We start from the raw sequence: 12,980 nt of genomic DNA, 5'->3' as shown, positions 1-12,980 counted from the left end.
TTACAGGTGTGAGCCACGGCATGCAGCCACCATTAGCCAATTTTTATGATGTAAATACCCTCAAAACTTCAAGCTGTCCCCATGATGTAACTAACATGGAGTTGGGAAAAGATGTCCACAATTGGCTCACCAGAGCTGGTAGAAACTGGCTTAATCACATCCTTGGCAGAGTTAATATTGGAGTATGGAATGTGTTTCCTTACCAGATCTACCTTCATTTTTTAGGGCTTAAAACCAGGGATACAGGTTTGTTACATGGATGTATTGTAGAATGCTGGGGTTTGGGCTTCTATTGAACCTATCACTCAAATAGTCACTATAGTATTCAATAGATAGTTTTTCAACCCTTGCCCTGTCTCTTCCTCCTCCCTCTAGGAGTCCCCAGTATCGATTATTTCCATCTTTTTGTCTATGTGTACCCAATGTTTAGCTCTCATTCACAAGTGAGAACATGCAGTATTTAGTTTTCTCTTCCTGCATTAATTCACTTAGGATAATGGCCTCCATCTGCATCCATATTGCTGCAGAAAAACATGATTTTGGCTTTTGATGGCTGTGTAGTAGTCCATGATGTATATGTACCAAATTTTGTTTATTTACTACACAGTTGATAGGCACCTGGGTTCATTCTGTCATCGTGCTATTGTGAGTAGTGCTGTGATAAACATATGAGCATGGCTGTCTTTTGGTAGAATAATTGATTTTCCTTTGGGTATATACCAAATAATGGAATTGCTGGGTCAAATTGTAAGTTTTATGTTTAGATCTGTGAGAAATCACCAAATGGTTTCCTACAGGAATCTCTGCCTTCTTTGCAGTACTCATTCCTGTCTCCATGACACCCACTTCGTGTCCACATATGCTCTCATACTGTTACCTCACATCCTCTTATACTCCCTGACAAGATTTCCATTAGGAAAAAGTTAAACCAGTTAGTTGCCTGTTGTAGGGACATCTGTGTTTTACTAATCAGGGAAAAATGACAGTGAGAATAAGCAGGTAGGGAAGGTATTTCAAAGGCAGAGCCCCATCTCGGGAGTCATGTAACCACACACACACAAAATAAGGGATTTTCAGCATTAACTAGACTTGAAAAGGGACCTAGCATTATTGGCCCTTGTCTCCTACAGGTAAGGAACATTTTTATAAGACTATTTTAGTGGAATCAATGCATTAACACAAAGGAGCAACTACAATGCAAGAAACCAGGTGAATGAGATACTATAGAGAAGTCAATCCTTGTGTTATCACTCTCATTAAAGGCTGCTAATACTTCCAAGACACTGGAAGAGTCTCGCAAGAATTAAGTTGTTTTCATAATGCTGCCCTTCTTGTTATTTTGTGCTTCAACCTTTACTTCTGTAACATCTCTGCTTCAATCTTTGCTTCTGTAACATCCCTGCTTCTATCTTTCCCTTCAGCCCACACCACTTTGTTTATTTCTAGACACTGGCAGGATGCAGAATCTAAGTACTCAGTGTTATTATTCTGCTGAGGGATTTGGAGAGGGGTGCATAATAAACTGTGTTACTTCTCATTACACAGAGCTGTGATCAGTTTTTGCTGTCTTTTTTCTCCCTCTAGTCTTGTTTGTCAAACAGAAAACGCTGGCTACTTTCACATCCATATTCAATGACTTGATTTGAGTATTGTTTTAATACTTCATCAGAAAATTATTATTCGCTTCTTTCTTTACCCATGAAATTTTAAGAGGTTTACTGAATTTTAAAACGTCTTTTTGTCGTATCTCCAGGCTTATATTTTGTCATGAAGAAAATACACCTCCAATTTGATAACAGAGGTCACTGAGGGAATTCATGTTTTGAAATGTACTCTTCAGCAGGTTATTTATTTAATAGTAATAACAGCAAACGCATATAGTACTTCCTGTGCGCAAGGCATTTTACCAAGCACTGTGAATATGCTGACTTATATAGTCCTCATAACAACCTACTTATGGGTATTACTATTTCTCCAATTTTATAAATAAGGAAATTAAAACAGAGATAGTTATGGAAATAGGAGACGGTGAAGCTAAGCGCCATCCGAGTCAAGCATAGCTGTCTCTAGAATATATGATTTAACTTTGACCCTGTCCATTTTGACCTAAAACAAAAATCATGACCTATGATTTGGTCTATCATACTACAGCACTATAGACATTAAAGGATTCTCAATATTTAGTATCAGCTTCTGTAGTCCTCCTAATTAAGAAATCACAAGATATCTTGCTAGCATTATAAAGCCTATCCTATTCTCAGAACAAGAGAAAATTTCTGATTAGGAGAGAATCTCAGAAAGCACAGTATATTTATAGAGAAAAGTCATTCAAATTTCAGAAAATATTAGAATCTTTGTGCAACACTTGTATTATTTGTTAGCTTCTTTTACAACAGCATGCCAAACTCTCCTGACACCAGGAGGAAGTTACAGCTAAAAAGAATGCAACAGCATACCAGGCACATAGCAGCCTCTCCAAAGACCAGACTCATAGTTAGTGTTTCATGGAGGTTTGTTGAGTGAATGAAATGCATATAAGTGAAATAACTTGCTGCTGTTTGTGAATGCTTGATATTTTATAGCTAGAAGCAGAAAGTGGTTTCTCTGAGTTGCAGGACATATGATCCCTTGTTAATATATAAAATTGTTTAGGAGAGTTAATGCATTATACTTCCTTTAGCAGGAATGCATATATTGGTGGCAGTTGGACTGTATATATGTAATATATGCTTTCATATTAAGTCATAAGGTGCTCTCCCTAGAATGAAAATAGGCAAGGAGTACATGCAGCCAGGTGATAAGGTTAGGAGTATGACTGGGATAGAAATCAAAGATACTTCTACTAGAAATCAATTGTGAGGCTCTCACCTGTAATCCCAGCACTTTGAGAGGCTGAGGCGGGTGGATCATGAGGTCAGGAGTTCGAGACCAGCCTGAGCAACATGGTGAAACCCTGTCTGTACTAAAAATACAAAAATTAGCTGGGTGTGGTGGCGGGCACCTGTAATCCCAGCTACTCAGGAGGCTGAGGCAGGAGAATTGCTTGAACGCGGGAGGCAGAGGTTGCAGTGAGCCAAGATCATGCCACTTCTCTCCAGCCTGGGTGACAGAGAGAGACTCAGTCTCAAAAAAAAAAAAAAAAAAAGAAAGAAAAGAAAAAAATCAGTTGTGAGATCCAAATGAATGGATTTGGGCATGAAGTTCTGCATACACTTAGGTTTGAAAAAAAATGAATTAAGCAATTACTAAGATAAATTTCAGAAGGGAGAAACAGCAGTTACACAGAAAATTGCTTAATCCTGAAATGTAAATGTGAAAGTACAATTACAGGTGCTCACACCTGTAATTCCAGCACTTTGGGAGGCTGAGGAGGGTGTATCACCTGAAGTCGGAAGTTCGAGACCAGCCTGACCAACATGGAGAAACCCTGTCTCTACTAAAAATACAAAATTAGCTGGGCGTGGTGGCACATGCCTGTAATCCCAGCTACTCGGGAGGCTGAGGCAGGAGAATTGCTTGAACCCAGGAGGTGGAGGTTGCAGTAAGCCAAGAGCATGCCATTGCACTGCAGCCAGGGCAACAAGAGCAAAATTCTGTCAAAAAAAAAAAAAAACAAGTTCACTGGATTAGCTAAAAATATATTTCGCTGACTATTATCCGTCCTCAAAAAGGCTTGATAAAAAATATTTGGGAAATGATGATAAATTATAGCTAAAAAGAAGCTAATAGCATACTCTTAGTGAAGTATTGGTATTGAAAATTATTATAAATATTTGAGTGTTTATGTGTGTGATTTATTGAATGTATATATCGGAGAGAAATGTTCCAGTTTTGTCTCAATGAGCATAACCTTTTACATGTCATAATAAAATTCTTTAGGACCCTCTGTAACCCCCAGGAACTCTTTTAAAAGAAATATTGTATGAATAAGTATGGCTGACATCAAAGTCCACATTCTTAATTGTTACCATGTACTGGTAGTTGAAATAATAATTTTTCAAGGGGCTCAGTCTGCTCAGTCAGTTTTCTTCTCTCATTTCTCCTCCTTTCTCCCTCCCTTAAAATGCCCATACTTGAGCTGAAATTGTGTTTTCCTCCATTGGAACTCAGACCCTGAGACTTTGGTTTTGTTATTTTTTTCTTTCTAGGATATCTTCTCTGTGTTTCTGTTCTTCTAGGGGGGTGACGGATCCTTCAACTCAAAGCTATTAACTTTTAGCCTCTTATTTTCCTGGTTATATTTTATTTATATGATAACACCTGCCCAAACACTTGTGAAAATATTAGAAGAGACAGTCATTGTTAAAAATGAGCATCTGTATTCATTTACAGATGAGAAACATAGACCATGAAATGAGCTTACCTTTAATAGTTCTCTGACAATAACACCCTTGTTTCTGACTGGTTCATAGGAAAAACATAGTAGATTTTTGGGACACAAAGCCCATGTCATAACCACCTTCTCTCAATTACAAGACACATGTGACTTTTCTGATCAAATTTCTAACAATTGCCACTTGCCTTTTGTTCTGTGCCACGGTATGATGTGGTATGCTCTAGTGACTATGAACACGGGATTTTGAGTCAGACTGTCTTATGCTTTTTCCTGGATTTTTCAAAGCTAGCTGTAGGCCTTGGGAAAATTACTTAAAATTTTAAACATCAATTATTCATAAAATGAGAATAATTGTATTTATCTCATAGAACTGGTATAATTAACTTAGCATAGGACCTGGCACATATGTAAAGGCTCCACGGATGTTGGTATGTATTGTTGGTTGCATATACTTAACTCTTCTATATGTCAACTTTTAGGTTCATTAAACTGCCACATCTTGCACAGATGGTGCACAGAACGGGCATCATGGCGCTACAGATGGTGGTATAGAACTGGCACCATGTAAAATTGAGACATCAACCCTGAATCTCATGCTTTCAGCTCAGTTTAGCATTGAACCACACCTTAAATGTCTCCTGATATTCTTCCTTGGCTCCTGAATATGTTCCCAATTTTCTCATTTTTAATGTTGAATTCACACTTGATTATTAGATTCCTTTCATACATATCCAATAATTACTTGACCACAGTCAACTAGTGGCTTCATGGATAAAGAGGACTAAGTGGCTAAATGTCTAAATGTCTAAAACTACCAAGGTCAAGTAGTGGCTAAAAAAGATTTTGACACAATCTGAACCAGACCTGCAATGTTGACCATTACCCTTTCTATGACGACATTAACTCAATACCTAGATGCTGTTTATATTACCCCATAAGCTACATGCACTTAGATCACCTTCAGGGAGTATTCTCCTCTGTTCTCCTTTAGCTCCTGGATGCTATTTCTGACAGACCCAAAGTGCTGTGAACATCAAGCCCACCTAACTAGCCAAGGAAAAGCTCAAATGGAGCTGTGAAATTCTCACACTTGATCACCAAGGTAGTGGTACTGGGCAAAAATGTTATTTGGCAAACTGAAAGCATGGGTCACACAATTAATGGTCAGGCATAGGATGAAAATTCAATCCTGCAGTTCTCACTACTGCTCTAGACTCCATCAATACCTCTCATAACTTTGGTAGAATGCTTCTTGGGTTCCTTGTGCAAAATACTTTGATCAATCGGTTTATTCAGTGTTAAGGGGGCAGAACTATGGGAGATTTTGGTAACCTGCCTGATATTAAAGGGAAAATACATCTTTCCTTATATGCAATCATGCAGCCTCCTCTGAAAGGTTTCTACCAAGATTACAGTGGATTTGTACTCTCTCTATCCATTGGAGGTCAACCACTGAGATACTAGACTGCAGGTAATGGTTTTTCAGAAATAGTGGCACTGTCCCACCTAATTCCAGGAAGGGATTGCTTATTTCTGTCATTACTAAAAGGAAAAATATGCTTATATAATGCTTGTATTTGTAAAAGCAGGTACTGAGCACCCTCTCATGATTCACATTCTCAGTTATGAACTGCCTGCACTACCTTTGCTATGCACCATTACCCATTTGATTTCTTCTTCTTCTTCCTTTCTGTCTTCACTCAAAATATTTGGAGCTTGGCATTGTTTTCCTGGCTATGACCACAGCTGTTCTTTGTGATCACAATTCAGATTTTACTCCCTGGCTATGTAATCCCAGATAATTCTGGATAAACATGCAGTCTAATATGATCCAGTCTCTGAATCTCTTAGCTCAGTACAGCTTCTGAACCAGACCTGCATCATTTCCCCTTTCAAGCCCAGCCCATCTGCCACGCTCTCTAAGACTTAACAAAGTGAGACCTCTTTATAGCATCTGTGCTCCTCTCACTCTTTCCTGTTTCTTCTGACTGTCAGCTGTGGTCCTCACCTGCTCCAATCACAAACACAGGGAGGTATTTACAGCTAGAGTTCACCGGCCTGACAATTTCTGTGTTATATGCAGCAGTTGCAGGACATGAGGGAGCAGGTGGAAGACTCTGGCTACATCAGCCAGTTTCAAAACCCAAAGGCATAATTTCTCCCCAGCAGCAGCAGAAAAAAAAATGGAAATAAAGGCAATTGCTAATGCAGTTAAATTGTGTAGCCTAGGGGAGTTGAACACTGTAATCTAACCTTCTTGTAAGACCGCAGGGGAGTCTTTTCCTGATGCTCTGGATGGAATTTGGTAAAGGGGATCGAAGTGACTCCAGTTTTCCTGACTCCAAACAGGTGAAATAGAACCTAATAGAATGAGGTAATTAGACCTAGGAATTGACTCATAGCCCAATAGGATTAAAAAAGCTGCCTACCTGGAACAAGCCACTAATTAATGCACATTTAAGTCCCTCTACAGAGAGCTGAAACATAGATAAGGCAGATCAAAATTAATAAAATCACTTTTAAAAGTGTCTCCAAATTCTGCATTCTCATCTGCTAGATGAACTGGGCAAACTTTAGAATCAGGGCTAACGAAGAGAATTGTTAAAAATATATTTATTTATTTGATGATTATTTAGAGTGTTTGTTATGTGACAGGCACAGGTCTAGGTGATAGAGATTCATATTGGATGAAATAAACAAAATTTCCCTTTCTCATGCCAGTACTAGAAAACTGGCAGAAATGAGACAGGTAAAATGTATACCTTTTAGAAAGAAATTAAATATTTAAGTGTGGAAAAGGGTATACAATTCCATGAATGAGAAGGTGCTCGGGGAGGGAGAATAAGATTTTAGAGTAGAGAAGAAGGTGATTTTTGAGAAAAAGCATGATGGAAGAGGGGGAATGAGCCATGAAGGAATCTGAGAGTAGATCAGCCCAGGAAGAGGGAATAGCAAATGCAAAGGTTTGAGACAGGACCCTCCCTGGAAAGTCTGAGAAACAGCAAGGAAGATGGTGGAACTAGACTGGAGAGAGCTAAGAGAAGAATATTAAGAGTTGAGGCATGTGTGTGTGTGGGGGAACAGGATTAAGTGCATAGTAAGAATTTCACTTTTACTCTCTGATGGAAGCTATCTGTGAGTTTTGAGCCAAGGAGTAATGTAATCTGACATGTTTTAACAGATCATTTGGCTTCTCTGTTTAAAACAGATTTGAGTGGGCAAAGGTAGAAACAAAAAACCGGATAGGAGACAAAGGCAGTCATAGAGGTGGGAGTTGATGGTGGCATAGACCACAGAGTCACAGTGGGAGTGTGAATAAGTGACAAATTTAGGACATATTTTGAAGGTAAAATCTATGGATTTTTATAATGAACTCAATACAGTATATGAAAGGAAAGTCAAGATTAAAAGCAAGGATTTTGGCCTGATCAGCTAGAAGAAGAGCTATCATTAACAGATATGTGGAAGACAACAAAAATATCAAATTTAGAAGGCAGAATGTAAGGAACTCAGTTTTGAATATGTTTATTTAGACATCCAATAAACATCCAAATGGACATGTCAGGTAGGCAGTTTGACAACAGAGTCTTTTTGTTTTTATATTTTTATTTATAAGCCTTTTCATCAAAGGGACAGGAAAATATAATGTAGAATCAGAAGCCTTGCTTGTCCCCAATTTTTGTTATTCTGACTGGCTCTTGGATCATGGCTAATCCATGGACAATGGTAGGAGACAATGATGTTCTTAGAGCACAGAAATTTTCTTGAAGTGGCAGATTTATTACGATGGAATTTTTTTTTTTTTTTTTTTTTTTTTGAGACGGAGTCTCACTCTGTCGCTCAGGCTGGAGTGCAATGGCACTATCTTGGCTCACTGCAATCTCCGCCTCCCAGGTTCAAGGGATTCTCCTGCCTTAGCCTCCTGAATAGCTGGGATTACAGGTGTGTGCCACCATGCCTGGCTCATTTTTGTATTTTTAGTAGAGACGGAGTTTCATCATGTTGGTCAGGCTGGTCTCGAACTCCTGACCTCGTGATCCACCACCTCGGCCTCCCAGAGTGCAGGGATTACAGGCGTGAGCCACTGCTCCTGGCCACGATGGATTTTTTTTTTTTTTTTTTTGAGACCAAGTTTTACTCTGTCACCCAGGCTGGGGTGCAGCGATGTGATCTCAGTTCACTCCTCTGAGGCCCCGGTTCGAGCGATTCTCCTGCCTCAGCCTCCTGAGTAGCTGGGATTACAAGCGCCTGCCACCATGCCCAGCTAATTTTTGTAGTTTTAGTAGAGACAGTGTTTCACCATCTTGGCTAGGCTGTTCTTGAACTCCTGACCTTGTGATCCATCCACTTCGGCCTCCCAAAGTGCTGGGATTATAGGCATAAGCCACCATGCCCAGCCCCACGATGGATTTTTTTAAGCCATTATTAGTCTGTGTTGAATAGCTCCTAAGACTTTAGTTTAATATCACAGTTCAAACATTAATGCAGTGATTTGATCTTTCAATCTCAATCATCATTATGCTTCGCTTGCAAAAGTTAAAACTCATCAAGATTCATGTTGTAACTTGCTGATCAGGAAACACTCAAACGGATTTCTGAACTTAAGTCTCCACTCAGTGGTACTAAAACAATAAGCTGCAAGGAGACCACAGGACATTCTGATTGGAATGTCCATGACTTTTCTTTCCTATGAGGCATTGAGTGCAAACTTAGAATTTGTGACTCAAAGGTGGGTTTCTACCTCTTGCCTATGTGTCTCCCTGCCCCAGTTAATACTACCTGGGGATGTCTCTGGTTCTGGACTCTTCTCTCATGATTCGTCCCCTAAACAAATCAAATACCAACTTATTCACTTACGGCATTGTACACCACAATTCTGTCACCAGGAAGGGATTCCATGGCACTATGCATACTCCAGCTCTAAAAGTGCCCTGTATTTAGCAATTTATATGTTCCAATGAATAACCAGCTTTTCCTCATTTTTAACAAACGGCAATTATATCCCCTTCAGCACATAATTTTTTCCCATTGATTGCCTACCTTAGTGACTTTCAGACTGCATTAGCCATTTATAGTTTTAAATTGCGTTTTATTTAATTTTAAAACTGGAACAAGATGAATAAATGTTTGGTCATTTTCTCTCTATTATACTGCAGCAATATTTCTCAACCACTTATTCATTACTTGAGATGGGAGGAAGGAGCCTTTTAGACCTTTTCCCCCTTAATCACCCCCTCCCATTTAATTTAAATACCACAGATGTTATTATATATGTTTATGTCCTATGACTCCTTGGAGTAATGTTTAAGACCCTTCCCCACTAAAGAAGCAATTATCACCCCTTTCGGGCAATATTGCCTCCTCTTGAGAGTACAGGTACTACAGTGTTTTGACTTTAGAACTGAAGAGATAAGGAACAAGAGAAGGAAAGAAAGAAAGTGGATCTGCTGTTAACATGGTTGCCACTTCCCTCTTTTTCGGGCATGAGATGAGGTGGTCTCTTAAAAGTTAACATTGATAAGATTTCTGCATTTTCGTCTACAAAGTGGCTCACTGAGGTCAGTGTGATGTCAACTAGGACAAGAACGCTTGTTAATCTGAATCAAACAGACACCATGTGTGGTTTCTGTATAATATAGTTTGGATATTGTTGCCTGCCAAATCTCATGTTGAAATGTAATCCCCAATGTTGGACACGAGGCCTGGTGGGAGGTGATTGGATCATGAGGGTGAATTTCTTGTAAATGGTTTAGTGCCATCCTCTTGGTGCTGTCCTCACAAGAGTGAAGAAGTTCTCACAAGATCTGATTCTTTAAAACTGTGTCTTCCCCCACCCTCTTGCTCCTGCTTTTGCCCTGTGACTTGCCTCCTTCCCCTTCACCTGCTGCCATAATTGTAAGCTTCCTAAGGCCTTCCCAGAAGCAGATGAAGCTATGCTTCCTGTACAGCCTGTAGAACCATGAGGCAATTAAACCTCTTGTTCTTTACATATTACCCAGACTCAGATATTGCTTGACAGCAATGCAAGAAGGGACAAGTGCACTGTATTCATACATGATTTTCTAGTTTTGCCATCTACTAAAACTTTAGAAAAATAGCTCTCCTTAAAGGATTAAAAAATAGCTGAGAACTTTGCAGAAGTAGCCTTACTCCAGACCTTTCTTTCTAGTCTTTCCAGGAAACGCATTATAACCCAGATTAGGATAGATAAAAAGTCAGTAATTAAGGTGACAAGGAATGATGCTGGGTCCAACTGGCTGAGTTTTGTTATAGCAACAAAATATGATCGTAGTGAGAATTTCCTCCTTAAAAACCGTATGGATGAACCTTAACTTACAGGATAAATGAGCTGGTGTCATGCTTTACTACTTGACAGTATACTGGCCTTTATAACATCCATTGTGTTTTTTAAAAAATTATTTTATAGGCTCCATGTTTTACTTTTTGATTATTTCTAGTCAAAAATTTCTTGATTATGACTGTATTACAAAAACATTTACACATTCATTGTGGATAATGTGCTTTAAGATAATATATGTCTGTTACTTATAGTTTTATATAAAAGTAGCTCCATATTAAAAAGTTAAAATTTTACTTATTAGTTGCATTTTAAGTGAGTTCAACTGCAGTAAATATATTCAAGATGTGAAATAAAAGCACCTGCATGTAATTGGGACCTTCCTCATTAATCTTTAATTTTCAATATTATTATATTTTCCTAAGATAGAAGAAAATGATTATTTTATTTTGCATTAGTTTTTAGTTTTAGAAGACTCAGATCTAGTTTTGGTACCAGAGTTGCCTGGCATTAATAGCCCTTTCAACAGCTTTTAGTGATCAACATATTTATAACTCACAATAAAAAGATTTTAAGCTTTTATTAAAAAAATATTTTTGGCTTTGTAATTGGTCTCCTTCTTCATATTGATCCCTGATTCCACTCTTAGTGTACAGGAAAAGTTCTGTTTTAATTCTAACCCCCAAAGAAGGAATTTTTTCCCTTTCCATATGGGTATAGGGGTCTAATGGATTCTTGATGTTTATGTTCCATAATTAGAATAATTATTTATAGAGCTACCTCTTTCATTGCTTAACTAACTTAGTTAACAGTTAGTTAATTGGATTAATGGTCTAATGGATTAATAGTCTAATGGATTCTTGATGTTTATGTTCCATAATTAGAATAATTCTTTATAGAGCTACCTCTTTCATTGCTTAACTAACTTAGTTAACAGTTAGTTAATTCATAACTAACTGCCTTACTTGATATTTACTTTCATCTTTATTGAATACTAATGAATATTCTTGGCACTGAATAAACAAACTTCCATTAATTTTACAGGTTAGACTACTTGCATACATTTCAGAATATATCTGATAAGACCACAGAAAGTATACAATTTTAATACTGAAATATAGTTAGTTATAAGTGTCATCCCATAATCGCTTTTAAAGCAATTTTACCTCTACATTTCTTTTTTTATATACAGCAATACTACTATAAAAGCAGAGGGTATTCTTTCTATTTAACAGCTGAAAAACCAGACCTCAGAGACTTTATTACTTGCATAAGGTCAACCGAGTCTGTGCAGAGATGAGAATAAAATCTTAACTCTCGGCCCCTTCCACAATAATATATTTTCTTTGGGAAATAATCATAGGCAATAAAGGTGCACCTTATATGAAAAAATCATGATGTGTATGGACTTCAAATCACCTGGTAAGAGTAGTATTTCTAGAGTACTTCCTATTTCTCAAACACTGAGCAAGGGGGCACAATGGGGTCATCAACTCTGGCTCTCAGGAGTCCACTGGGTCTTTTTAAACAGTATGATAAGGTGATGCTTAACCCCTAAAACAGCAGAAAATGGTCTTTCATCAAATCGAGATTATAAAGTAAAGACCCTTTATGTACCTTTGCCTGCCTATCCAATGCAAATACCTGTACAAATAGAAGAGTGACAATTTTTCAGGTGGCATTTTACATTCACCTCATTTGTTAGCCCAATGGGCCAGTAAGAAGCACTATTTTGTGCTTGGTCGATTTCTCTTTGCATGTTTTTTCTAAGGGATCGGGAACTTCTGAGAATTTGAACCAGATACAATTTAAAGGATGTCAGACTGCCTATGCCTCAGAAAAACTTGCTTTATATCTTCTATTGGTAGAGTTATCTTTATTAAAAATTAATACACTGTTAAAGGGTGCTTGAAAATGTAAGCATATTTTATACTGCTACTCTACCCCTATGTTTTAAAGGAAATACCATAATATAATTAAGCAGAAAAGAGAATCAGCAAGCTCAAAGAAAAAAAATAATAAAATAATGATGGCCATAATCATTTGTTAGTGAACCACGGACAGGCCATTAGAAATTACTCAGTCAGAAAAACAAACAGACAAAAAAGAGTGAAGAAATTATGGGTCACCATCAAGTCAACCAAGTATATGCATTACTGAAAGAGCAGAAAAAGAGGTACAAATTATTTTTAAAAACAATGATGGGAAACTTGCCAAATCTGAAGAGGAAAATGAACATCCAGATCTACGAATTTCAAAGAACTCCAAATATGTTAAATATAAAGAGAACTTCACTGAGATACATTATACTAAAATTCTCAAAAGTCAAAGACAAAGTAAAAATTT

The sequence above is a fragment of the Hylobates moloch genome, unplaced genomic scaffold (genome assembly GCF_009828535.3).
Source record: "Hylobates moloch isolate HMO894 unplaced genomic scaffold, HMol_V3 SCAFFOLD_22, whole genome shotgun sequence".
Classification (NCBI taxonomy): domain Eukaryota; kingdom Metazoa; phylum Chordata; class Mammalia; order Primates; family Hylobatidae; genus Hylobates; species Hylobates moloch.
Note: the sequence above shows the minus strand (reverse complement) of the source record.